This window comes from Giraffa tippelskirchi, chromosome 13, assembly GCF_054371585.1.
Source record: "Giraffa tippelskirchi isolate mGirTip1 chromosome 13, T2T-mGirTip1v1.2.pri, whole genome shotgun sequence".
Classification (NCBI taxonomy): Eukaryota; Metazoa; Chordata; class Mammalia; order Artiodactyla; family Giraffidae; genus Giraffa; species Giraffa tippelskirchi.
In genome coordinates, this window is record NC_137287.1 from 119627178 (window position 1) to 119653552 (window position 26375).

At 52.4% G+C, this 26375-nt stretch overlaps 1 protein-coding gene across 10 annotated transcripts in view; it reads right to left on the reverse strand.

Annotated features, from left to right (window-relative positions):
- The window catches only part of RIPOR3 (RIPOR family member 3), a 73979-nt gene extending 56834 nt beyond the window's left edge, over positions 1 to 17145 (reverse strand). For 3 of the 10 annotated variants that reach the window (XM_081560285.1, XM_081560300.1, XM_081560284.1), the window contains exon 1: positions 16601 to 17129. The gene's annotated coding sequence lies outside the window, so the exon portion shown is untranslated. Of the gene's footprint in view, positions 1 to 16600 lie in introns of all 10 variants that reach the window. The other 7 variants (XM_081560295.1, XM_081560287.1, XM_081560289.1 and 4 more) reach the window with 4 other exon arrangements.
- Between the last annotated feature and the right edge of the window lie 9230 nt (positions 17146 to 26375).

Genomic DNA, 26375 nt, shown 5'->3' on the forward strand with positions numbered 1-26375 from the left:
GGCTATCTTCTTAGCTTCCTGGGGCACTGAGTCTAGCTTGATTGAATTTTGTTTCAAAACACTGGCATAAACTACACATACCCTTGGGAGGGAACATTAACCATCAACCAGCAAAATCAGCATCTCCCCACCCCACCCCCACTCCGTCTCCTCCAGTAAAATGGACTGGACCCTCCACCTCTTCCCCAGAGGACCCTTCCCGGCCTTGTCCTAGAACATTTCAGAACTGGGTTTCTGCTCGAAGTTCCCGACATCTGCTCCCCGCAGCTGGGCTCACCAGGCTGGCTCCTTCACGGTGAGGAGAAGGCATGGACCACAAAGCTCATAGCTCTGGGCGTTTCTGGAGTCTGGCATTTGACTTTTTTTTTTTTTTCCCCTGGGGCAAATTCTTCTCTCCTCCACTCTATTCCCCATCCAGCCACCTGAATGGCCCAGCAGGCCTGGGAGGATAGTGAAGGGTGTGGAGTCAGACGGCCCTGGGGACAAATCCCAGCCTGCCACGTTCTCGCAGCGTCATCAAGGCAAGTTGCTCAAGCTGGCTGAGTCTCAGTTTTCCTTCAGGTAAAATGGGGATGATAACACGACTCGCTGCGCAGGGCTGTCTCAGAGAATTCGCAGTTATAATGTTTGCCCAGTGGTTGACCCAGGGGCCTCCTCCTTTAGATCGGCCTAGGTGGGGACAGGGAGGACAGAGGGTGGAGGCACCTGAGAGACGAGAGGGTTTGGGATGCCCACGGGGCTCCGCCATCCTTCTGCCCTGGGCATTCCCGACCTGCTCTCCCCGGCCACCCTGGTTTCAGCATCCCAGGTCACTCCCAGGAGAGCTGCTCCACCTTTTCGAGGTGACAGGCTGACCTCCTTGTTCCCAGGTGGGGAGACTGAAGCTGGGCCTCTGCTGGGTCCCAGAACTGAAGCTGAGACGGTGGCTCTGAACGCCGGGCCTCTGGTGCTTTGCCACCGCAGCCTAAAATGGGCTCAGACAATTGTTGCACAACCGCGTTGCTCGGCGTGTTTCTCCTTCACCATGTCTGTCAAGACTGTGACTGACTCAGTGCGTGACCATTTCTGCAACAGGGTGGAAAAAGCATCGCGCACTTTCCTCTCTGCTTTGTGGGGAACGGCCCTCCCCTCCTAGAACTCAATCCTTGACCTGCCCGGGTAGAGGGAGATGCGTACAGAGGCAGAAAGAGCAGGACCACGGCCAGGCTCAGTTCCCGATGATCAAAATAGATTCTGCCTTGAGACAGTAGACTTAAAAGCCTCCAGTGTGAGAAAACATTCTTTGAAAGGCCCTTAGCTCTCAATGAACATAGCAATTTCCCAAATCACCAAGAAAGTAAGAAGGCCTCCCTTCAGCTGTGACCCTGGGCTGACCAACTACCCCCAAAGGAGCATATGCAGAGGAAGTGAGGACCCCTCTACCCCTCTCTGCTTCAGCCCAGAGAGGACAGGAAATGGAGAATGCCAGTGGTGAAGAGCGTGGACTCGGGGGCACCTGGGTCCACATCCCAGCTCCACCGCTTACTGGCTCTGTGACCACAAGCAAGCCATTTCCCTCCTCTGTGCCTCAGTCTCCCCATCTGTAAAATGGGACTAGCAGTACTTCTTCACAGAATTGCTGTATTAAGTGAGCTCATGCGTGAAGTGCTTAGAAGAGACCCCAGCGTATAACAGGCACCCTTTGTGTCAGCTACTTCTATGTATTGGTGTTTTCATACATGCAGGATCAGCTCCAAAGGCAGCTTCATCTTCTGGAGGCTCAAGGAATTAGCTGCCTTGAAACCGCTGCCCACCATTTAAGGCTGGGGAACCTGGAGATGCAGCAGGTTGAAGAGAAAGAAGCCCCATGGTCCACTCTCATCAGCTACATGGGGACCCCTGGGACCAAGATGGGGCTCAACACATCCCTTCTGGGGTGGGGGGGGAACACGTTGTTGGGGGAGGGGCCGAGTGACTGCAGCAGACGCTGGCAGGGACAGCTGAGGCGGGGGGCCAAATGCAGGGGTGATGGAGGGGGGTGTGAGCCAAGGTGAGGACAAGCCAGCCAGGCAGGGCTCCGGGCCCAGAGTGTGAGTTCTTCCAGCCGCCAGCTGCAGCCGCAAATGCCAGAGAGGCAAGCGGTGATCCAGGCATGGACGTGGCTGCAGACCCGCCTCCTCCCCTTGGCGGGGAGCCTGGCCTGCAGCACCCCTCCGGGACACGCAGACTCAGACGCGCTTAGAGAGAGGCTGAGGGGGAGCGGGAGCCTTACCTCAGGGCCTCCACCAGATTACATTTACCAGCTTAGACTAAATCGAGCGCTTTCCCATGTTGCCCTACGACCGAGGCTTCTGAGAAATCTCAGATCAGTTACAGGACATTTTTCTCAGCACACACCCGTGACAGTGTCAGGGGATGTGCAGCTACCCAAGGTCAGTCTCTGGGACGGACATTCTCGTGGGCGTGAACCACAGCTGTCCTGTGCAGGGCCTGGAGCATAGTAGGTGCTCAGTAAATGCTCCCTGAGTACGCGAATGGGCGGCCCAACTCTGACCTGGCGGGTAGCAGACAGGTGGCCGTCTCTCGGACTGGGGAGGAAAGAACTCTTTGCTCACCTTTCTTTGGTGGGGTAGGGTGGTGGGGGGAGCAGGCTTTGGAGTCAGACCCAAGTGGGTTAATATTCTGAGGCTGGGCAGCTTCCAAAGTGGCCCGCAACGACCCACCCCTGCTGGCGCCCACCCTCTCCTCTTAAATATGAGTTGGCCCAGTGACTTGCTTCTAATGAATGGAATATGGCAAAAGTGATGTCATCTCCAAGATTGGGTTATAAAAGACAGTGACCCAACTACACACACACATGCACGCGTGCGCGCGCACCCCTTCCTGGCTCACCCACTTTGACAGAGCAAGCTGCTGTGCTGGAGAGGGCCACGGGGCCAGGAATCCGAGGGCTTCCCACCAGCAGCTGGGGAGGAAGAGCACCCTGCCCGCACTGCTGTGAGCATACGGGAGAGGATCCGGCCCCAGTCGGACCTTGAGGTGAGGGAGCCTCTGACCCCTCGACTGTCGCCTGTGAGAGACCCTGAAGCAGAGGACCTCGCTAAGCCAGGTGTGGACCTCCAATCCACAGAAGCGATGAGATTATAAACATGCGTTACTTTAAGCCACTAAATTTTGAAGTCACGTGTCACGGAGCCACACGTAACTAATACTCTTCAACTCTGTGCCCAGGAACCAGTTACTTAAGCTCTACGTGTGTTTTCTCATCTAAAACTGTGTGTAACAATAACAGCACTTCCCTCCCTTGTGGGTTCGTTGTGAAGACTAAGAAAATGAATGAATGGGACCTCTGGCTGGAGCAGTGAAATGAAGGATCAGGAATTAGAATCAGGAAATAAAGCTCAGCAGAGTGGAGCCACGGGACTTCCCTGGTGGTACAGTGGACAAGAACCTACAGGGAACACGGGTCGGACCCCTGGTCCGGGAGGATTCCTCACGGCACAGAGCAGCTAAGCCCATGAGCCACAGCTACTGAGCCACGTGCACTCGGGCCCGCGTGAGGCACGTCTAGAGCCCGTGTGCCTAAAGCCTGTGCCCTGTGACGGGAGGAACCAGCGCAGCAGGAAGCCCGAGCCTGGAAATGGGGAGCGTCTCCCAATGATGACCAGAGAAAGCCTGTGCACTGCAGTCAAGACCCAGGGCAACCCCAAAATAAAGTTAAATACATAAGTCAATAAGAATGAAGCCAGGAAGGGCCCTCCCTAAGCAGCCCTCCAGGGAAGGGCCCTGGAGAAGCCTCACCTCCATCCTCACTTTGCTGGCCTCCTGGGCTCCAAAGGACCATGCTCAGAGCTGCCTGCAGCCAGGGTGCCCAGCGTCCTGTGCCCCAACCCAGCCGCCCCCATGCTGGGTTCTACGGTCCCTTCTTCACAGACTTTGGGGCTCCTGTTGCCCAAAAGCTGGCCGGGCTTGGTGCCGTGGAGATAAACAAGCCAAGAGCCACAGCATCTGAGAGCTTCGGAAACTGGCCTCCGTGGGAAAGTTGCAGCCGGCTGGCACGGCCTGGCCATGACCCCAGGGCAGTCAGACCTGGAGGTGACGGGGACGTTGGGGAAGGCTCAGGCCTCAGCCTTCACATGCTGACAGATACCTGATTCCAGGTCTGGAGAACAGACTTTCAGCCCAGATGCAGCTCACAGGACCTGGGAGCCTCGATGACTCTGCTGTCCAGGGCTCCCCACCCCAGGCCTGTGTGACCCCCACCCCAGCTGACTGCCCGTTAGGACGTGTCCCTCCCCGCCTCTCATCCGGGGTTGGAGCCACCTGAGAAGGGCCGCAGGGACCACGTGGTCATCATCTGTCCTTCCATCAGCCCTAAGTTGCGAATGTGAATCAGACCCTTGACGTCCGCAGGCCTGGCTTCTTGGATCCTTAGCACACGGACCACCCAGACCGGGTGAGACCACCTCGACACTTGTCTCCCAGTTGCCCTGAGGGAGGAAGGCTCCTGCCCGGCATGCAGCAGGCGGGTTAGGAGTCTGGCCCTGGAGCCACTGCGAGAGGGCTGCTCGCCTCGGCTCCTCTCTGTCTGCAGGCAGCTCCGCGCTGGATCAGGTTCCTGAGGACACTGGCTGGGGTTAATGAGAACTCATCTATGCTGTTAGCTCAGGGCTTCCCGCAAGCCCCCCGGGCAGGCTCTGAGATAATCCCTGTCCAACAGCAGGGCTGACCAGGGTGGTCGTAAGGAGACAGGACCTGGACCCAGACAGCCTGCTTCGGAGCAGGGCTCTCGGCCCTGTGTCCGGCCCCATCAACAGCCTCCAGCAAGTTCTGTAGGCTGGCTGGGTCCTTTGGGGACCCCGATCTCCCCGGGAAATATCCAACCAGTTCACTCTCTCTGGGATGACAGAGCCAATATTTCCTGGCCCCAAAGCCCCAGTTGTTGGAAAGACAGTTTTTCTTTCCCGACTCCTAATTGCCCACACCTCCCACCGGCAAGCGTGATGAAAGGTGACCTGTGAAGCACCATCTGGCTGGCGCTCATTTGTCTCTGTCGGGCCCATCCTGCCCCCCCACCCAGGCCCCACTCTCCCCTCTCTGCTGATGTCAAAAAACCAGCCCCACTGTTGCTGCGAGGCCATGGCCAGGCCCGGCCTGAGAAGTCAGGGCCATGGACCCGACAGAGTGAATCGACTCTGCGCGAGCATTTAACAGCACGGTCTCGATGATGAATAAATAACACCTTAAAGGACCCCTTTGCAATTTGTAGCCCCCAGTCAAGACTCTGAAAACGTTCCCAGATGTGAGGCATGACGTGTGTGCCTCTGGCACGCTCTCACACGCACGGGGCACGCCAGCTTCCTGCCCACAGGAGACCTGGGCACAGCGACCCGCGGCAGAGCACAATCTCATGTTTCCCGAATAAAGAATCCTGCCCACCACCCTTTTACAGCCTCTCTGGGGAAGATGTTTCTGGAGAGACGTGTGGGCAGGAGCGAGCCTGTCTCAGACAGCTGGGATCCTGGGAGGAAAAGTACAGCGGCCCCAAGCTCTCGGGGTGCAACTGGGGGGTCTCGAAACCTTGTCAGCTTTGCAGTCAGAGAAAAAAGGGTCCGAAAGCCAGGTTTGCTGTCTACCAGCTGTGCAACCTGGGGCAAGTCAGTCCATCCCTCTGAGCCTCAGAGATAACCATGAAATCACTTTGCACAGCGTCAGAGGGGGCCAGAGGAATAAAGAGAGAAGGAATACAAGAAGCTCAGGGGGAAGGGATAGTTAGGGAGTTTGGGATGGGCATGTACACTCTGCTGTATTTAAAATGGAGAACCAACAAGGACCTGCTGTAGAGCACAGGGGACTCTGCTCAGTGTTACGTGGCCGCCTGGATGGGAGGGGGGTTCGGGGGAGAATGGACACATGTACATGTATGACTGAGGCCCTTGCTGTCCACCTGAAACTATCACAACATCGTTAATCTTCACGCGTGCTAAGTCGCTTTGGTCACGTCCTGCTCTTTGTGACCCCGTGGACTGCAGCCCGCCAGGCTCCTCTGTCCATGGGATTCTCCAGGCAAGAATACTGGAATGGGTTGCCATTCCCTTCTCCAGAGGATCTTCCTGACCCAGGGATCAAACCTGTGTTTCTTATGTCTTCTGCATTGGCAGGCGGGTTCTTTACCACTGGCACCGCCTGGGAAGCCCTGTTAATTGGCTATACTCCATTACAAAATAAAAAGGTTTTTTAAAAATGAAAAAAAAAAAAAAAGATGTTCATAGAAGAGCCGATATCTGTGCATACTGCTTCAACAGGCGGTGGAGGGAGTGATAACAATGGTGACTATTAGCTGCTGTCGTGAGTTGTACGGTGTCCTCCCAAAATTCGTGTCTATACAGAGACATAGGACATAACCTTATTTAGAAATGGTCTATCACAGATGTGATTAGTTCCACTGAGGTCACACTGGATGAGGGGGCCCTGAATCCAGTGGCTGGTGTCCTTACGAGACGAGAGGACATACAGAGGGAGCCAGGGGCGGGGGCAGCAACTGCCTGCTCCTTCCTGTGCTCTCGTTTGAGGCAGGTCCTACGGCATACCGGCTGGGACCGGGGCCTCCAGCATCCACAGTTCAGGGGCCTCCCGCCTTTCAGATACCCTGGAACAGTTCCTGAGGTCTTCAGCACATTTGCCGCCCTCTCTGGATCTTCTGCAGTCGGGTGCAGGGAAGAAGGGAAAAATCCAGACAAAACCACGCTTCTGACCAACCCAGTCCAGCAGCAAACATCCCTCACCCCGGGTCAGGAGTGTTTGTCCACCAGGAAACAAGAACGGTTCATCTGAGTTTCTTCACCCCGTGTCCCCAGATGCAAAAATGTCAGAAATGTGCAAGGGCCCTGCTCAATGAGGGACTCTGTATCTCGCCCCCGCGGTCCATTTCCTGTGCGAGGCGGGGTGAGGACCACTGCTCTGAGGGTCAGGAGAAGTGGGTCGGCCCCTGCTGCGCTGTGAGCTGGCTGTGGAACACGGCGAGAGGCTCTCCCATCTCTGAGCCCCGTTTCCTTATCTGTAAAATGGGAGTGGTGACGCCTGCTCCAGCATCCCACAGAGTTAGGTGCCGGCAGATGGCATGAACCACAGGTCAGGTCATCTTGGGTGGTTTTATTCTATTTACTCCATTCTCTCTAAGGGAGTCAACCACAGGAGAAATGGGGTCTTCCATCAATGCCTCCCTCAGACCCTACCTTATAACCAGTGGACTTGGCCCTGTCAGTCAGTGCATTTGACTCTCAAAGTACCCAGGGCATGCACAGCGCCTTGCCAGTTTCTGGGAGGATGTTTTACAACTAGTTGCTTGCTTGCTAAGTTGCTTCAGTCGTGTCCGACTCTGTGCGACCCCATAGACGGCAGCCCACCAGGCTCCCCCGTCCCTGGGTAATGCAACATTAATGATATCAGCAATAGCTAGCGTTTATTGAGCATTTGCCAGATCCAAAGCATTATTTGCTCTGGCCTCACTGAATTCCCCAAACAAACCTGCTAGATAGGTATCATCGGGACCCCCATTTTCGAGAGAAAACTCAGTCCAGAAAGAGGACGATTCACCCAAGGCCACATCATTAGGTTGGACTCCCTTTATATTCGGTTCCAGACCGGACACCACTGCCTGCGAGTGCCCACAGCCCAGTGGGCAGGCACTCGGACCCTCCCACAGGCGACATTCCTAGTCCAAGCTTGTGTTTCTCGGGACCAACGCAGGGTCAAACATTCCACCAATGGTATGTTGTTGAGCCCTCCCAAGACCTTTCTTAGTCTTGGGAGGAGACTGGTGAGTTGCTATCATTATTGTTATTATCCAGTTCACACAGATGAGGACACGGAGGCCCCAGGGGTTACGTGGGTGGAGGGATAAGAAGTCAGGACCAAACACCAGCCTTCCTGACTCCTCATCTTAAGGTCTAGCCCTCCTCAAAAAGAAGCAGGACACCATGGTACTAAATCCATGTCAGAACAGAGATCCCAGGGGCTTCCTGGAGGAAGAGGATCACAAAAGATGGGCAGAACCTGCATGGCACAGATTTCTTCTCTCCAGGCCACCTTGGGCATTGGCCAGGAACCTGGGGGCTGGATGGCTCGAGAGAGCCTGACCCTGCCTGTCCCACAGGCCTGTCTGCATGCCAGGCTGGGGCTGGCCCTTTGTCCACACACCTCTCCTCATCCTACAGGCCCTGGGAAGGAAAGTCCAGAGCCAAGGTTATCGTGGGGTTCACATACCTTAGGGGAGAGGTAAAGACACAAAGCTACAGGTGATTCAATGCTGCATGCTTAGAAATCACAAAAGACTAGAAGCGATCACAGGTCTATCAACAGGCGGCTGGGTTAAGATACTCTGGCACAACCACAGGTGCCTCGAGTATCAGCGGAGTAAGAATGGGAGGGTCCTGAGTCAGTAATAAACACTGACGTTTAGGGACCTCCCTGGTGGTCCAGTGGTCAAGCATCCACCTGCCAATACAGAGGCCGCTGGATTGATCCCCGGTCCAGAAACTAAGATCCCATGTGCCTCGGGGCAGCTGAACCCATGCACGGCACCCACAGAGCCCTCACTCCCTAGAGCTCAAGTTCCACAAATAGAGAAGCCATCACAACAAGAAGTCCACACACCGCAACTAGGGAGGAGCCCCGCTCGCCGCAACTCGAGAAAGCCCGTGTACAGCAACAGAGAGCCCCGTGCGCCACAGCAAAGGCCCAGTACTGCCACAGACAAATAAATTTTAAACTTTCAAACTGACGTTTAGGAAGGACTTTATGTGCAGTCAGGGGCTCCTCCAAGCAGACCCACTCGTGTGGTCCTTACAGCAATCTCAAGAGGAAGGACCACGACCATCACTTTAAAAATGAGGAAACTGAGTCAACAAGACCTCGAGTCCATGGCTCGTGGCTACAGCAGAGCTGGGCTCTGGTGTGGGCAGTGGGTGTCAGAGGCCCTCGGGGGACCAGCTTGCCACATGGCCTCCCAGCTGCTGCATCTTGCCAAGAGCCCCTGCAGCTCCTGGGAGCCAGGAAGGAAGAGAGACATACAAAGCCCCTTCAGCGGCCTCCGCCCTGCGCCGGCCTGGGGGGCAGGTGCAAGGAGAAGAGGCTTCATGAAGCATCCCAGTCTCAGCTGGCTTCTGATAACTCGGCCACTGGGGTAGCTAACTTCCCCTCCAGCCAGTTACAGCCAGTGGGGCCCGCGGATGGTTTTTATAGCCTTTCCTGGAGTCAGCATGACAAGGAAAACTAAATGAGCTACAGGACCCCTTTTAACACTAGCAGCCGGGTATCATGGTTGAGGGGTGGAAGAAGGAAAGAAAAGTCACGTTTTCCCCCCACTTTAAGCTCATCCACAAAACGCGAGCCTAGGCAGCCAACAAGCTGGTATTGAGAAAAGCTGCTCTCAAGCAGAACTAATTGGCAACAGAAATGGAATTTTCCCCCCCAAAATGTATAAACACACTTTCTCCCTGGGAATTACCCTTCGGAATAGGTATTCCAGACGTGTGTGTGCAATGGCCCAAGTATGGCCGTCAGCCTCACACGAATGAGGCCAGAGACGGCCTGTGTTGGTCACCACTCATCCCGGACAATCTTTCTGGCCGTAAGATGGTCACCAAGGTCAACGGCCAAGCCAGCCCAGCCAGAGTGGACGTCTGCCCTCCTGTGGCGCAGCCCCTGCTCGCTCCCCTCAAGAATTGCCGCTGACTTTGGGGGCACCTCAGGGCGTCCCTGGTGGCTCAGCTGGTAAAGAATCCACCTGCAATGTGGGAGACCTGGGTTCGATTCCTGGGTGGGGAAGATCCCCTGGAGAAAGGAAAGGCTACCCACTCCAGTATTCTGGCCTGGAGAATTCCACGGACCGTATAGTCCATGGGGTCGCAAAGAGTCGAACACGACTGAGCGACTTTCATTTTGGGGGCCACCTCATGTCCAGATTCGCTGACACTGGTTTGGGTGGAATTGATTCCCACGCAGCTCCGAGGACGAGCCTTGTCGGTTCCTTACTCCAGTGAGAGTATTCCAGGGATGCTTCAGGAATGAGCATGCAACCTAACAAGGAACAATATGGCAAGAGGAGAACCGTGGGACACTTCATGCGGCTTCTGGAAAAGAGAGCTCTTGCATTCTAGAGGTGCAGAGAGGTGAAGTAATTTGCCCAGAGTCACACAGCACATTGACAAGGGATCCAGGATTTGAACACACGTCTGGAGGACTGAGGCCTTCCCTGGAGGCTCAGTGGTAAAGAACCTGCCTGTCAGTGCAGAAGACACGGGCTTGACCCCTGGGTCGGGAAGATCCCCTGGAGGAGGGCATGGCAACCCACTCCATATTCTTGTCTGGGAAGTCCCATGGACAGAGGAGCCTGGCGGGCTACAGTCCATGGGGTCACAAAGAGCCAGACAGGATTTAGCGACTAAATAACAACAACCTAGGACTGAAGACTTTGTGACACTTAACAAACTAGGCTCGACCAAGAGGTGGTGTAAACTCCAGAGGAAGCCAGACAAGCTGGATCCAAACCCAGCTCTGCTGTTTACTGTGTGATTTCAGGCAAGTTCCTTAACCTCTCTGTTCACCGGTTTCCAGATCTGTGAAGCAGGGCAGGATCTGAGGGCTGAATGGATTCACAGAGACACATGTAGAGTGTGTGAAATGGTGCCTGTCTCACGGTGAGGAGGGTAGATGGGGCCATCAGGGGCCTCTTCACCTGACTGTGATGAATTCAAGTCGCCCAAGGTCTAGCTCTTAAAGACTCGAGGACAGCTCTCTGGACCTGGATTTGGGAGCCAGGGACACAGTGGGGGCCTCTGGGTAAGTGAGAAGAGGCTCTGGGCTGTTTCAGCTGCTGTCAACCAGACACCAGCCCATTTGGCATCTGGTGGGTGGAGGCGTCCCCTGGTCTGGAGGGACCACCAAGCCCACCCCCTCGGGCCTCCACCTGCAGGGCCTTCCCCTCCCCTCAGTCCCTCTCGCCCGTGGAGTGAGTCTGGAGGGCGAGACTGGGCACGCTGGTCTGTGCAGAGCCGCCAGCAGCACTGGGTGGTGAGAGAGGGGATTCAACTCGAGGGCCATCACGGTAATAGCCACACCCCTCAAGCAGAAGATATTTTGAAAAAGAAAAATAACGTATAGTGTGTTAGATGATGGTAAAGGGTACGCAGGGAGCCATGTGGAGATCTGGAGAATGAGTGTCACAGGCAGCGGGGAAGGCAAGTGCAAAGGTCCTGAGGCTGCACTGTGCTCAGCAGAGTACTCAGTGGGCAGGGGAGATGAGGCCCAGGTTCCGTGGGGCCTGGCGGCTGTGGTTAGGACTTAGCCTTCTACGCCAGCTGAGGGGGAGCCAGGCCTGCAGAGAGGAGGTGCCCTGAGCAGAGGAGGGGTGGGATCTGATCTCCTTTGAACAAGACCCCGCTGGCTGCACGTGCAGAACAGACCATCAGAGAGGCAAGCGGAGAGGCAGAGACATCAGGGAGGAGGCGACCACAACAGTCCAGAGAGAGACAGTGGCCACATGGACCAGGGTGCGGGCGGCAGAGGTGATGGGGAGCTGTCAGCTTCCAGAGGGAGAAGGCAATGGCACCCCACTCCAGTACTCTCACCTGGAAAATCCCATGACAGAGGAGCCTAGTAGGCTGCAGTCCATGGGGTCACGAAGAGTCGGACACGACTGAGCGACTTCACTTTCACTTTTCCTTTCATGCATTGGAGAAGGAAATGGCAACCCACTCCAGTGTTCTTGCCTGGAGAATCCCAGGGACGGGGGAGCCTGGTGGGCTGCCATCTATGGGGTTGCACAGAGTCGGACACGACTGAAGCGGCTTAGCAGCAGCAGCAGCAGCTTCCAGAGGCAGGCGGAGGGTAGAGCCAACAGAATGTCCTTTTACTGACAAATGGAAGCAGCTGGGCTCTATCTGTGTGTTCAGTGGTCAAGAAAGTTCGAGACTCGGGACTTCCCTGGTGGTCCAGTTAAGAATCCACCTTACAGGGCAGAGGATACAGGTTCGATCCCTGGCTGGGGAACTCAGATCCCACATGCAGTGCCCACGAGCCACAATGAAAGCAACTAAGACCCAACGCAGCCAAATTAATTAATTTAAAAAGGAGTTCTACATGCCCCAACTGAGACTGAAGATTCTGCAAGCTGTAGGCTGCAGCTAAGACCCAGCGCAACCAGATAAATAATAAAAATAAATAAAATTTTTTTCAAAAAAAGAAAGTTTGAGGCCTGATTTGAAAACAGAGATATGGTTGTCAGCATAGCTCCCCTCTCACAGTCCTCCTGGGGGCTGTTATGCAGGCATCGAAAGGTTTAGGTCTTCCTGTGTTAACAGGGAAAGACACCCAAGGTGTATTGTCAAGTGAAAAAAGAAACATGCAAAATAAAATGTAAGAATGATCTCCTTTCTAAAAATTAAAATTACATATGTGAGTGAATATAAGCTTCCCACGTGGCGCAGTGGTAAAGAATCTGCCTGCAATGCATCAGACCCAGGTTCAATCCCTGGATCGGGAAGATCCCCGGAAGGAGGGCATGGCAACCCACTTCAGTCTTCTTGCCTGGAGAATTCCATGGGCAGAGGAGTCTGGGGGCTACAGTCCATGGGGTCACGGAGAGTCGGACATGACTGAGTGGCTAACACACACACTCACACGCATGTGAGTGAATGAATGGTCTGGAAAAGGTTGCCTGGAGTGGGACCCACTGAGATTTAAACTCAGGATTGCTGTTCCTACATGCAAAATTAAAAAATTTTTTAAAAACCGGTTTTAGCTCTTTTTAAAATTGCTGCGGGCAGGGATCGCTTCCTGCCATCCCAGCCTCTCTTCTCTGAGGCGGCCAATGTCCCCACCTGGGCCTCCTCCTTGGCCGGGACCCTAAGAAGGCAGGACAGGGGAATGAGAAATATTTTCCTCTCGTGCTTGCCGGCCTGGGAGACTGGAAAGAGCCCACCTGGCTCTGAGGCTTTCTAAAAATAGAAGGTTGTCTGAACTTTCCTATAGGTTTGGCTTAGCTGTTCCTCCTCCGCGATCCAAGACGCCGTTTTGATTAGAGAATCGTGTGTTGTGCATTAAAATCAAGGATGGCAGGAGTGAGACCTGAAACGGGATTGGATTTACAGGGAGCTGCCCCTGAGGAGACCCGGAAACACCCCGCAGATGTGGGGGGCGTGAACGAGGGAACCGAGAACTTGGGGGCCGGGGCCTTCCTGCTGCCTGAGCTGGGACCCCAGAGGCAGCTGGTGCGAGGGACACCCTCTGCCCCTCCCAGTCTCTGCATCTATTCCAGTGCTTAGGGCAGGAGAGAGGCGTCTGGCTGTTGGTTTGCTTGAGGCCAGAGGAAGAAGATGAGGGATTGTATCCAAGCCCGCTGCCTGGAGTTTGAATTCCTCCGGGTGAGGGCTGAGCACCGTCTCTCAGGATGGTCCATAAGATTTCTAAGACCCTGGGCACAAGCAGAGATGCGGCGGGGCCAGCGGTCTGTGGGTAAAGGTTTAACAACCAGTTTTCCGGGGGAAAGTGTTTGTGTGTGTAAGCACATGCACACGGGTGTACCAATCAATGCATTTAGACACACTCTCGCACACATATATACTCAGGTTTACTATAGATTGTATTGACATAAAGCCTGTGTAACACACAACTTACAGATAAACATAAAATGTACAATGACCCCCCCTTTTTGTAAATTTCAGATACTCAAATGATTCACACAGGACATTCTTATTGATTTTTGCCCCCAACTCTCATATCTATTGTCAACCCGTGGTTATAATTGATGAGCGGCTATGGTTCCTTCCGGAACGTTGGCTGATATCTGCTTTTACGCTAAGGAGTGAGAAAAAAGGGTACAACAGGGAGCAGGTCGGAGCTTTCCTGGTTTGTCGACAATGAGCAACTTCCTCGATTTTTGGTGCTATTCCCACTGTACCAAGTAGAGAGATAACACACTTCTGTGTTCAATCTGCATCAACCTTTTCTCTCTCTTTTCTCGTCTAGGTCATTTTGTCTATTGATCTAGATAATCAACAAAACAATAAAGCAAGCCCTGAGTTGTACTGTTTGCCATTTCCCTTAGTGTCATTACTCCCACCCATGGCCAGCTTCAGGCTGCCAACCTGAAGTCACAAAAAAGTGGACTTGGGAAGAGATTTGCAATAGTGCACTGGAGTATTTCCACGAGACAGACACACCAGATGTAAATATCCCCGGGAACACCAGTATCAGTAACCAGGTAGCTTTTTTAAAAATGGAAAGTGATGAGTTTTGAATACCTACAACCTTTGTTTTTAATATCATTTATTTAATTATAAATTTGCGTAGCTTAATTTTTAATAATGGCTCTGTTTACCAATGAGTTCACCAAGTTCCTGAAAATCTGACAACTGGTTTTCACGAGTCGGTCCAAGCTGGCTCCAGCACACCAAGCGCCTGAGAGGGCCACAGAGCTGAGAGTGTCCCGGGCGGGGGGGGGACCCACAGCTCAGGCACTAAGCAGGTGAGTGTGGCCCCACCAGATGGGTGTTGGCAAGTTGCCCAGGTGGTGTTACTGGTAAAGACTCTGCCTCCAGGACATGCGAGAGTTGCAGGTTTGATCTCTGGGTCTGAAAGATTCCCAGGCTCCTGGGAATGGCAGGAAATAGCAACCCACTCCAGTATTCTTGCCTCAAGAGTCCCATGGACAAAGGAGCCTGGCGGGCTACACTCCATGGGGTCGCAAAAGAGTAAGACACGACTGAGTGACTGAACACACATCTTTCTGAAGCTTGTGGGTACTCAGGACTGTTCTCACTGACAGCAATCACTGGGCACTGCAGGCCAGCAGTCACTTCTTCAAGCTCATCTGAATTCCAGCCTCCCCTAGCACATTCCCTGATGCACTGGGGGATTCACGGGGAGGTTTTCCTCCTCTTTAAGCTTGTGTCTCACCCACATTTAGTACTTGAGTGCTCGGACTCTCTCCATCCAGAGTCACAGCATTTTAGAGTTGCAAAGAGATTGTAAAGATTTCCTAAAATAATCCTTTTGTTTTACAGATGGGAGAAAGAAAGTCACTAGCTCAAAGTTGCAAAGGGAAAAAAAAGAAAGAAAAAATCAAGGGCAGAACTGCGAAGGGTGACCAACCATCCAGGTTTGCCCGGACTGAGGGGAATCTCCTGGGACAAGCTGGTCACTCTTGAGCTAGGACCGCCAGTCGGGTCTCAAGTCAAGCCCAGGGCAGAGGGCTTGGGCCAGACCCAGAAAGAAAAGGAGTAAGTTCAGAGCTGCTGCGGGGTGGAATTTTCCAAGAGAAGAAGAAAGAGGAGGCCACATCTGGGTGCTGGGACTTTCAGCTCTGCCCAGATGCCAGGCACCCAAGGGACTTCCCAGCTGCCACGGCCTGGCCCTCGATTTCCCAGCGCTCCTCGATGTGATGTGCATCCTCCTTGTCAGTGCCAGAGAGACACTCGCTGGCTCTATCTGCATCTTATCTCTTGGCTGCTGCCATCACAGCTGCAGGGATGCATATGCAAATAGTCTCTGATGATGTGAATACGTGATTCCCCCAAGGGAGGCATGTGGAAAGCACTGTATGTGTTTCACAATTCTGTTTGGTCCAGAGGAGCAGTGGGAGCCCAGAATGATTCGAAACAGATTTTTGAAAAGGCAAAATAAAATTGGAACACAACCTCATACAGACATGTGCCACTCTCCCCAGCCCCAGCTCTCTCCACCCCTGCCTGACATTAACCCTCTTCTCTCACGGCCCCGGGAGCCTCCTGTAACAGGGCAGCAAATACCACAAGGGGCATCAGGCCCTCTGCATCCAAGCCAGGAGCCCCTGCTCATCCCTGGGCTGACAGACCCTCCAAAGAGTCAAAGGCTGGCCGGCCTATTGCTTCGCCTGTCCAGTCCCTCTGCCAGCCTGCTACACACAACACTCCCTCTCCTCCTTCACTTCTGCTTTCTGGGATCATCGCAGGCTCAGAGAACACAGCAGACACAAGTCTCAACTGCTCCTGGAGGTGGAGAGCTTAGCACGAGGCAAGTTAGAAAGATCGAGATCTGATTCCCATCTCTGCTGCCAACCAGCTGTGTGACCTCGGGAAAGTCACTTCATTTCTCTGAGCCCCCCTTTGACAGTGTACGGTGAGGATAATAGTGATAAGAATCTCTATCCTGCCCGGGGCTGGAGGGGATTGTCCAAGCTGAAGCTTTATCAATGCCTGGCACAACGCCTGGCGCAGCAGACCCATGAAACATAGTAGTCATAGGGAATTCCCTGGCATCCGGTGGTTAGGACTCTGTACTTCCACTGCAAGGGCCCAGGGTTCAATCTCTGGTTGGGGAACTAAGATCCTGCAAGCCTGCCACACAGTCAAAAACAAGAAGAAAAAAAAAATAGTCGTAGTAAGAACCCCTTAAAGACGACCTCGTTCAACCACCCATTTTAGGGATGGACAAAGGGAGGCCCAGAGTGGGGAAAGAACTTTCCCAAGGCCACACAGCAAGGTCCTCCTGCGATCCCATCTCAGCCTCAGGGCTCACGGAGCTCCAGGCGGGATGTGCTGGACATGCCGCCCTCCCACCGCGGAGTCTGGTCCACACTCACCACCCGGCAGGTCCGAACATTCTGTGTCGTACCGTCCCCCTGGAGGCAGCTCGACTTTCTTTATCGCTGAGAAGAGCGAGCGGCGGCTCCCACCGGCGCGGGTCTCAGGAGACGAGGCTGTGCGGGCTGGCCGCTCGGAACATGGCCTCGGAGGACCCCCCGCCCCGGCCTCCCTCGCGGGGCCGGCGCTCCCCGGGCTCCGATAGAGCGGCAGGGCTCTTATCGGGCCGGGTCAGGGTGCAGGCGGCCGCGGAGCGGGGTTCCAGGAAGCCTGCCTGGGGCCCCCCGGCCGGCCCCGTCCCCCCCGGATGCCGCCTGCGGCTCTGGCGGCGGCCGATCGCCCGTCAGTGTCACTCTGAGCTCCGCCGGGGAGAGTTCCATGCTGGCCCCCAGCAGGCGGGGCCCCCACCCCTTCACGGCCCGGCCCCCACTCCCATCTTGGCAAGGGGGCCGGGGGAAGGCTGCTAATTTTAAGTCTGCACGGCGTTTGTGGTCGTGTCCTGAACTCTCCAGGATTAATCACCGGAGCATCTGATTTCTGCTTTGCCTCGGAGTGGGGTGTGGGGACGACTGGAAGTTTCTGTTCACTCATTGGGCACCGGCTTCGGTGCTAATCGCAAACAGACCAGACACAGGCTCCCCCTCCCGCTCTCTCCTCGCGCCCCCCTTACCTTGCCAGTTTCGGTGCACCCCTCTCAATCTCTCTCCTTTCTCCCCTCTTTCCCGTCTGTCCCCCTCCCCCGCCTCTGTCTTGGATCCGACCCTGCACACACCCCATCCCCTGGTCCAGCTTCCCCCCTCAAGCCCCATCTCCCTTCACACCTCCCACTTCGTCAGGGGTGTGAATTAGCTTGGCCTTTTCCCTTTATGTCTTTGCACTTAGTGGTCAGCCTCTTTTACTGCCTCTTTTCCTTATTTACAACCTAATTATTTCAGGGTTTGCCCCAGCCCATCTGAGCCACCCCCATTACATGTATGTGGAATTCCTATGAACTTGACAGTCTCTGCCAGTCAAGAGTGGGGTCCAGACACAGTCCGGCTCCTTTGGTCACCTTGGCGTGTCTCGGTTTGGGATCCTGCTCAGGGATGGACCCGGGAACAAAGCCCCCATTGACCATCACCAGGGAGACCGCCCCCTCACCCCTCTCCCTCCACCCCAGCCCCTGTGGTGCCTCCCAGCCTGTAACACGTAGAGATGAATTTCTCTCTGCACCCCTTGGCTCCCTGCCACCCTGCCACCACTGCAGACTAGACACCAGGAATAAACAGCTTTGAAGAAGAGAAACTGACCCCCTCCCCACAGCAATACACACAGATAGTCTGATGGGTAATTTGGCTAAAACTTTGAAAACCAGAAATGAGCATAGACTGCCAGCCAGAACATCACTTAATGCACATCCTTAAGGAGGCGTGCACACTGACGTTTGCTTAAAAAAGAAAAAAAAAGTTTATCATAAGAAACATCAGAAATATCCACCCAAAAAAATGACTGATTAAATGGAATATGCAAGAATCCAAGACAGGGATTTAAAGGGTGAGCTGCATCTGCACGTAACAATGGAGTTGGGTCTTCAAGATGAATTACTGAGTGAAAGGGGGATCAGAATGATACAGTCAATATAACCTTGGTTGTGCAACCCTCCGCCCTTCAGTTCAGTTCAGTCGCTCAGTCGTGTTCGACTCTTTGCGACCCCATGAACCGCAGCACGCCAGGCCTCCCTGTCCACCTTGTCCTCCCTGAGTCCACCCAAACCCATGTCCATCGAGTCGGTGATGCCATCCAGCCATCTCATCCTCTGTCATCCCTTTCTCTTCCTGCCCTCAATCTTTCCCAGCATCAGGGTCTTTTCCAATGAGTCAGCTCTTTGCATCAGGTGGCCAAAGAATTAGAGTTTCAGCTTCAACATCAGTCCTTCCAATGAACACCCAGGACTGATCTCCTTTAGGATGGACTGGTTGGATCTCCTTGCAGTTCAAGGGACTCTCAAGAGTCTTCTCCAACACCACAGTTCAAAAGCATCAATTCTGTGGCGCTCAGCTTTCTTCACCGTCCAACTCTCACATCCATACATGACCACTGGAAAATCCATAGCCTTGACTAGACGGACCTTTGTTGGCAAAGTCATGTCTCTGCTTTTTAAATGCTGTCTAGGTTGGTCATAACTTTCCTTTCAAGGAGTAAGTGTCTTTTAATTTCATGGCTGCCGTCATGATCTGCAGTGATTTTGGAGCTCAGAAAAATAAAGTCAGCCACTGCTTCCACTGTTTCCCCATCTATCTGCCATGAAGTGATGGGACCAGATGCCATGATCTTAGTTTTCTGAATGTTGAGCTTGAAGCCAACTTTTTCACTCTCCACTTTCACCTTCATCAAGAGGCTCTTTAGTTCTTCTTCACTTTCTGCCATAAGGGTGGTGTCATCTGCATATCTGAGGTTATTGATATTTCTCCCGGCAGTCTTGATTCCAGCTTGTGCTTCTTCTAGCCCAGTGTTTCTCATGATGTACTCTGCATATAAGTTAAATAAGCAGGGTGACAATATACAGCCTTGACGTACTCCTTTTCCTATTTGGAACCAGTCTTTTGTTCCATGTCCAGTTCTAACTGTTGCTTCCTGACCTACATACACATAAAATGAAATGCTATGGAAACACATATAAAGCTAGGAAAACAGTCTGGAAGAATATAAACTTCACTGAGTCATTACCTCTGGGAAAGGGGGGAGGAAAATTTTAAGGGTGGTGCTCATACCTGTAGTAGCTTCATTTCAAAAAGTAAAATGGATTTATCTATTATCTCTGTCCCAACCAGCTTCCTCCACCAGAAACACGGCACCCCATACTCAGAGAAAATTTCATCTATCCGTTGGCCTCCTTGGACTAACTCAAAGAATCCTGCAATCTGTCAGCCAAGAACTGAACGTCAGTCCTAAGAAGCGAACCCAGAAATTCTGCAAACGCTCTACTTTGATCACCTCTCCCAGGTGGCACCAGTGCTAAAAAACCCGCCTCCCAATGCAGGAAACGTAAGAGATGTGGGTTCAATCCCTGCGTCAGGTAGATCCCCTGGAGGTGGGCATGGCAACCCACTCCAGTAACCTTGCCTGGAGAATCCCACGGAGAGGAGCCCGGCGGGCCGCAGTCCATACCGTCACAGAGTCAGACATGACTGAAGCGACTTAGCATACACTCATGCAGTCAGGTGTTGGGACCCAGAGCTGAAAGTGACTTTCCACTGAGTAAAATTCCTTAAGAGCCAGGGAGCTGTCCACGTTACTCCAGAGCGGGCTTTGGTCTCCCGGAAAGGAGGCCAGCAGATATCTACCTGAAAGCAAAGTGCTGGATTGGAAAGTGATGACTTGGTTTCTGGAAACAATGTCACCTACCCTAACTCATGAATCACGGAAACCAGTGTGAAGCCTTCTAAAGGAATGAACGTGAACGAGCTCAGACGTTTCACTGAGACAAGGGCTGTCGAGAAGCCCGGTTTCAGTTCAGCCCTCCTGCTCCCCGACCACTCACACAACCTGTCTCACACATGACAGGCAAGCAGGCCTGATGCCACGCAAAGTGTTTCCTTCCCACGTGCTGTGATGTGATGGAATTCTCCAGAAAGCTCTCTATGCCTCACTTGTCCAATGCCTGCAGGCTCTGGGAATTCAGCTGGGGCATCACTATAAAGAAGACAGATGATGTCCCCACAGCCCTGGGCCAGTGGAGGCACCAGCCCCCCCACCTTGTCCTCCAGGGCAGAAAGGAGCCCCCTGGGTTTGGAAGCCAGCAGTCTCAGACTTGGGGTTTCCAGCCATGTGAGGGTTGGCAGTTCCCAAAGGGAGGCTCACGTGGGGCAGTGACCAAGATGACTCCGGGCGGCATGCAGAGTGGGCACAGGCAGTCCCACCGACTCTACCGTGCCAATGTCATCTTACTTCCATGGCAATTCTCTTCCCATCCCATTTGGCCTGGGAGAGCCTCAGCTCCGTGCTAACCCATCTTTAACACCTCTACCCTCTACTAACATCCCTTTTGGACAAAGAGAAAGCGGGCCTCAAGCTTAGGTCAGTCGTGAGCCAACAGCATCCAGCTAGAATCCTGTTTGCCAAGTGATCATGGTTTTCCACTGTCTTTCATTTTCCTATTTTTGACTTTCTTAAGTTTAAAAGGGAGTCCATCAGATAAGGGAAAAACTAACAAAACCTTAATAAGACACAGATGTCAGTTAATAATGTTGCATCAACATTGGGTCATTAGTTATGACAAATGAACCATAGCAATCTAAGATGACAACAAGGGGGACAGTTAGAAATTGGGTGCAAAACATGTAAGAGTTCTCTGTACCATCTTCTCAGCATTTCTGAAAATTTCAAACTAGTCTAAGATTGAAAGTTTAGTGGTGATCATATTGTAATGTGTACAATAACAAATCATTATGTCGTATAACAGGAACTAACATAATGTTGTAGGTCAATTACACTTCAAAAAAACAAACAAATTCATAGAAAAAAGGTCTGGTTTGTGGATACCAGAGGTGGGGCTTTGGGGGAGGAAGGAACTGGATGAAGGTGGTCAAGAAGTACAAGTTTCCAGTTGTAAGATAAATAAGGGGGCTCCCCTGGTGGCTCAGTGGTAAAGAATCCATCTGTCAAGGCAGAAGACACAAGTTTGATCTCTGATCCCGGAAGATCCCACATGCTGTGCAGCAACTAAGCTCACAAGCCACAAGGATGGAGCCTGTGCTCTGGAGCCCAGGAGATGTGACTGCAGATGCCCACGAGCCCTAGAACTGGTGCCCCTCAAGTACAGGGTAGCCCCCACTCGCCACCCACACAGCAATGGAGACCAAGCACAGCCAAATAAATAAATAAATAGAATTCAGTTCAGTTCAGTTGCTCAGTCGTGTCCGACTCTTTGCGACCCCATGAATTGCAGCACACCAGGCCTCCCTGTCCATCACCAACTCCCAGAGTTTACCCAAACCCATGTCCATCGTGTTGGTGATGCCATCCAGCCATCTCATCCTCTGTCTTCCCCTTCTCCTCCTGCCCCCAATCCCACCCAGCATTAGGGTCTTTTCCAATGAGTCAGCTCTTCGCATCAGGTGGCCAAAGTACTGGAGTTTCAGCTTCAACATCAGTCCTTCCAATGAACACCCAGGACTGATCTCCTTTAGGATGGACTGGTTGGATCTCCTTGCAGTCCAAGGGACTCTCAAGAGTCTTCTCCAACACCACAGTTCAAAAGCATCAATTCTGTGGCGCTCAGTTTTCCTTATAGTCCAGCTGTCACATCCATACATGACCACTGGAAAAACCATAGCCTTGACTAGATGGACTTTTGTTGGCAAAGTAATGTCTCTGCTTTTAAATATGCTATCTAGGTTGGCCATAACCTTCCTTCCAAGGAGTAAGCGTCTTTTAATTTCATGGCTGCAATCACCATCAGCAGTGATTTTGGAGCCCAAAAGAATAAAGTCTGACACTGTTCCCACTGTTTCCCCATCTATTTCCCATGAAGTGATGGGACCAGATGCCATGATCTTAGTTTTCTGAATGTTGAGCTTGAAGCAAACTTTTTCACTCTCCTCTATCACTTTCAAGAGGCTTTTTAGATGCTCTTCACTTTCTGCCATAAGGGTGGTGTCATCTTCATATCTGAGGTTATTGATATTTCTCCCAGCAATCTTGATTCCAGCTTGTGGTTCTTCCAGTCCAGTGTTTCTCATGATGTACTCTGCATATAAGTTAAATAACCAGGGTGACAATATACAGCCTTGACGTACTCCTTTTTCTATTTGGAACCAGTCTGTTGTTCCATGTCCAGTTCTAACTGTTGCTTCCTGACCTGCATACAGGTTTCTCAAGAGACAGATCAGATGGTCTGGTATTCCCATCTCTTTCAGAATTTTCCACAGTTTATTGTGATCCACACAGTCAAAGGCTTTGGCATAGTCAATAAAGCAGAAATAGATGTTTTTCTGGAACTCTCTTGCTTTTTTGATGATCCAGCGGATATTGGCAATTTGATCTCTGGTTCCTCTGCCTTTTCTAAAACCAGCTTGAACATCTGGAAGTTCACAGTTCACGTATTGCTGAAGCCTGGCTTGGAGAATTTTGAGCATTACTTTACTAGCATATTTTTAAAACTACAAGGGTCAATCCAGACCCTTAAAAAAAAAACAAGATAAATAAGTCCTAAGGATGTAATGTCCAATACAATTAATATAATCAACACTGCTGTATGTTCCTGAGAAGGTTGTTAGGAGAGTGAATCCTTGGAGTTCTCATCACAGGGAAAAAAGTATTTTTTTTCTTTTTATTTATTTTGTATTGATATGAGATGATGAATGCTCACTGGAGTTATTGCAGTAATTATTTAATGATGTATGTAAGTCAAATCTTATGCTGTATACCTTAAACTTATATGATGCTATGTGTAAATTATATCTCAATAAAACTGAAAGAAAAACAAGTAAATAAAATTGAAAGTTTATTTAAATATATTTTATGAACCCAAGGGCTTCCCTGGTGGCTTAGCTGGTAAAGAATCTGCCTGCAAGGCAGGAGACCTGGGTTCCATCCCTGGGTCAGGAAGATCCCCTGGAGAAGGAAATGGTTACCCACTCCAGGGTCCTTGCCTGGAGCATTCTATGGACAGAGGAGCCTGGTGGGCTACAGTCCATGGGGTTGCAAAGAATCAGACTTGACTGAGCAACTAACACTATGAACCCAGAATAAAAATGTTAGGTGATAAGGTAAATCGATGTAAAGAAAAATATTTAGTACACGAGGGCCCAGGTGGCAAATGGATATGACCAGGTTGCCAAGGTGGCGCTGAGTTGCCGGCATTTAGGAGACACTGGACTCAGAGGTAGTCTTGCAGGGAGACCTATGATGACTCCTTAAGACCCTCTCCAGGCGCTGAGTGACCACACTCCTCCCCGCTGCCCCAGAATCCCCTCTGCAGCCCCCACAGGCACCCACCTCCCAGAGCGCCGCGTTCCTCAGGCTGTCAAACCATTTCCCGTCCCAACCCCTCTGAGTCAGCAGGGCATGGGCTCTCAGCCCACGTGCCAGGCTGAGGCTTTCGGGGACAGAGATGAAGGGGAAGGAAACGTTCCAGTGGGAGACAGACATGCAAACAGAAACCTGCAACACCAAGTGCTAATTTTAGCCCCGGTGGTAAGTACCAGGTGGGCGGGGCATCGAGGTAGGGCCCTTCCTTGCTCGCCCGCCTGCCTTCCAGAATGAAGGGGACGCCCAGGAAGTGTCACCAGGGCAGGATGAGTCAACAGAAAGGTTACCGATCCTTCTAGAGAACCTCTGTTTTCCGGCCCTGGGGGAACGTCAGAGCTGTGCCCTGGGGGCCCTGCGGCGCCTGGGACTCTACCCCTCTCCTACTCGGCCCCTCTAACGGGGGCTCTCCTGTGGTCTCCCCAGCAGAACTCTGGGGCCATTTCCCCCTGTCCTCCTGGATTTTACCTGGTTGATACCTTAACCCTTAACCTGCTGGAACCCCCTAAGGAGCCACATTCTCCAAAATGTTCTCTGAACCCCCAGTCTGTTGGGGAGCCTCTCTGCCCAGCAGCCTGGCTGCCTCATCACGGCAGAGCTGTGTAAGCACACGGCCCGGCATCCAGTCCTGGCTGAATGACCTCGGGCAAGTCACCTGACGTCTCCATTTCCTCATCCGTACAATAGGAATAACCCTACAGAGCCTCACTGGGTTGTTGTGAGGATTAGATGAAACAAAACCTTGTTGCTCAGTCTTATGGACGGGAGGATGGGGCATCACCTGGGAGCCTGTTAGTACAGAGTCCCAGGCCTCACCCCCAACCTTCTGAACCAGATTCACAGGATCCCAGAGTGATTCATACACTTTAACACTGAGACGCCCTGAGCCGTTCTCTGTAAGCGCGCAGACCCTGCCTGGCGTGCAGCCGGCTCCTGTTGTGTAGGTGTGGTTGTCATCGTGAGCAGCACCCCATTCTTCCCCATCTGAGAGGAAGGATGACTGCTGCGCACACCATTGCACACTCAGAGGCCGGAGCAGAGAAGGAACTTTATGAATGTGGCTGGATCAAGTCCTTCTGTCTAATTTTCATGGAAAAGCACTACTGGAACCCAGGAGCCTCACTCCTGGCTGAGCTTTTTTGAACTCACCCCTTCCCCAAACCCCAGCCTCCTGCAGACACAAGGAACAGAGTCTGGGATGGTGAAAGGGTCTCCCATTCGGGAAGGCGTGGAGGTGAGCTGGACGGGAGGAAATTCATCCCGCTTGGTAAAACCCGTCATTTTCCTGCAGGTAGTAGGATCACAGCTCTCCTCCTTTATCAACCCTTTGGCACCAAAGAGAACATCCAATTGCTGATTCTTCCTGGAGGTAAATATTCCAATCTATCATTGCCAGGCGTCTCCTCCTCTCCCATCTTGACTCAGAGTCCAGTTCCTGGCACCTCTGGTCCACGGTGACAAGCTCGACGGGTTTGTCAGCTAGAGGCTGGCTCTCTAGAGCTGGGCAAGGCTCTGAAATGACAGGTCCCCGCTCTGGCCTCAGCCAGGGCCTTAAAGCTTGCTTCAGCGGAGGAATGAATCCACCCTAAAAATCAAGGCGCCTTATCAGTTGGGGGGATTAGCAAAGGCCTTGTCCTGACCTGAAGGAAAATCCCGGACACCCTCCACACTCCCTGAGGGACCCTCCAGAGTCAAATATTTTCCGAACCAACTCCAGTTAAGTAAATATTTCTCCGCACGTGAGTGCCCACAGGGCTTCTCAGAGGACCTGACATTCTCCACTTGGTGACTGTCATTTCCTTACAAACATAACATTGGAAGCAATCTTTGCATTCCCAGAATGACTTCCCCAGCTGAGGAATTCTGCGTTTCTCCTGGAGTTCAGGGTTGTGGCTTTATTTTGTGCTTTTATGACAACATCCTGTAAATGCATTTTGTATAATTTGATAAGAAAACCTTCCCCACCGCACCCCCCACCCCAATGTGTGTCTTTCTTTGCCACAGATTTCTAGTAAACTCTTCAAAAGAAATGTGCAGCCTAAATTGAACCCTGATGCTTGGAGCACTAATGGGGTGCCTTCTTCAAAGCAATTCTTTACAACCCAACAGTTTACATGTTGCTGGAAACAATGGGCTTAAGCGCACAATTTATTTGGATTGGCTGGTTTCACGCTGGTTGGAATCTGCTTTGGGGGGAAAACAAACTCTGCATGTGTTTAGATTTATAATTTATACTGAAAGCACAAATACCTCGTAATAGGGCTGCAATGAGAGGCGGTTATGAGCAAAAGTAGCCACACATGGAGTCTTCGCTGTCTCGCAGATATGTTAAGAGAGACTGCATGCTGCTTTTTAGTGAAGCCACCTCTCCTTTCCCATCCCCATCCCTACCCCTACCCTCCGCCACCCTCTCCCACCCCGAGGCACATCTATAGTTGAAGCCGTAGACCATCTGCCTGACCTGGCTCCTCCCCAGCTGTCTGGGGTGGTGACTGTCCTGTGCCCACTCTGAGTGCTTCGCAATGCTTTCCTCACTCCATCCTCACCACACTGTTCCAGGCTTCACGATCCCCTTGTTAAGAGGAGGAAATTGAGGCAAAGGAAGGTGACGTTGCTTCCCCAAGGTCACATAGCAGACAAGCGACAAAGCCAGGATTCTAACTCAAGGAGTCTTGGTCTAGAATTAGTGCTCTCCACCCTGAGGTCCTTTTGCAGTACAATCTGCAGAACTAGCCAGAATGCTCCATTAACTTAACTTTTTATTGC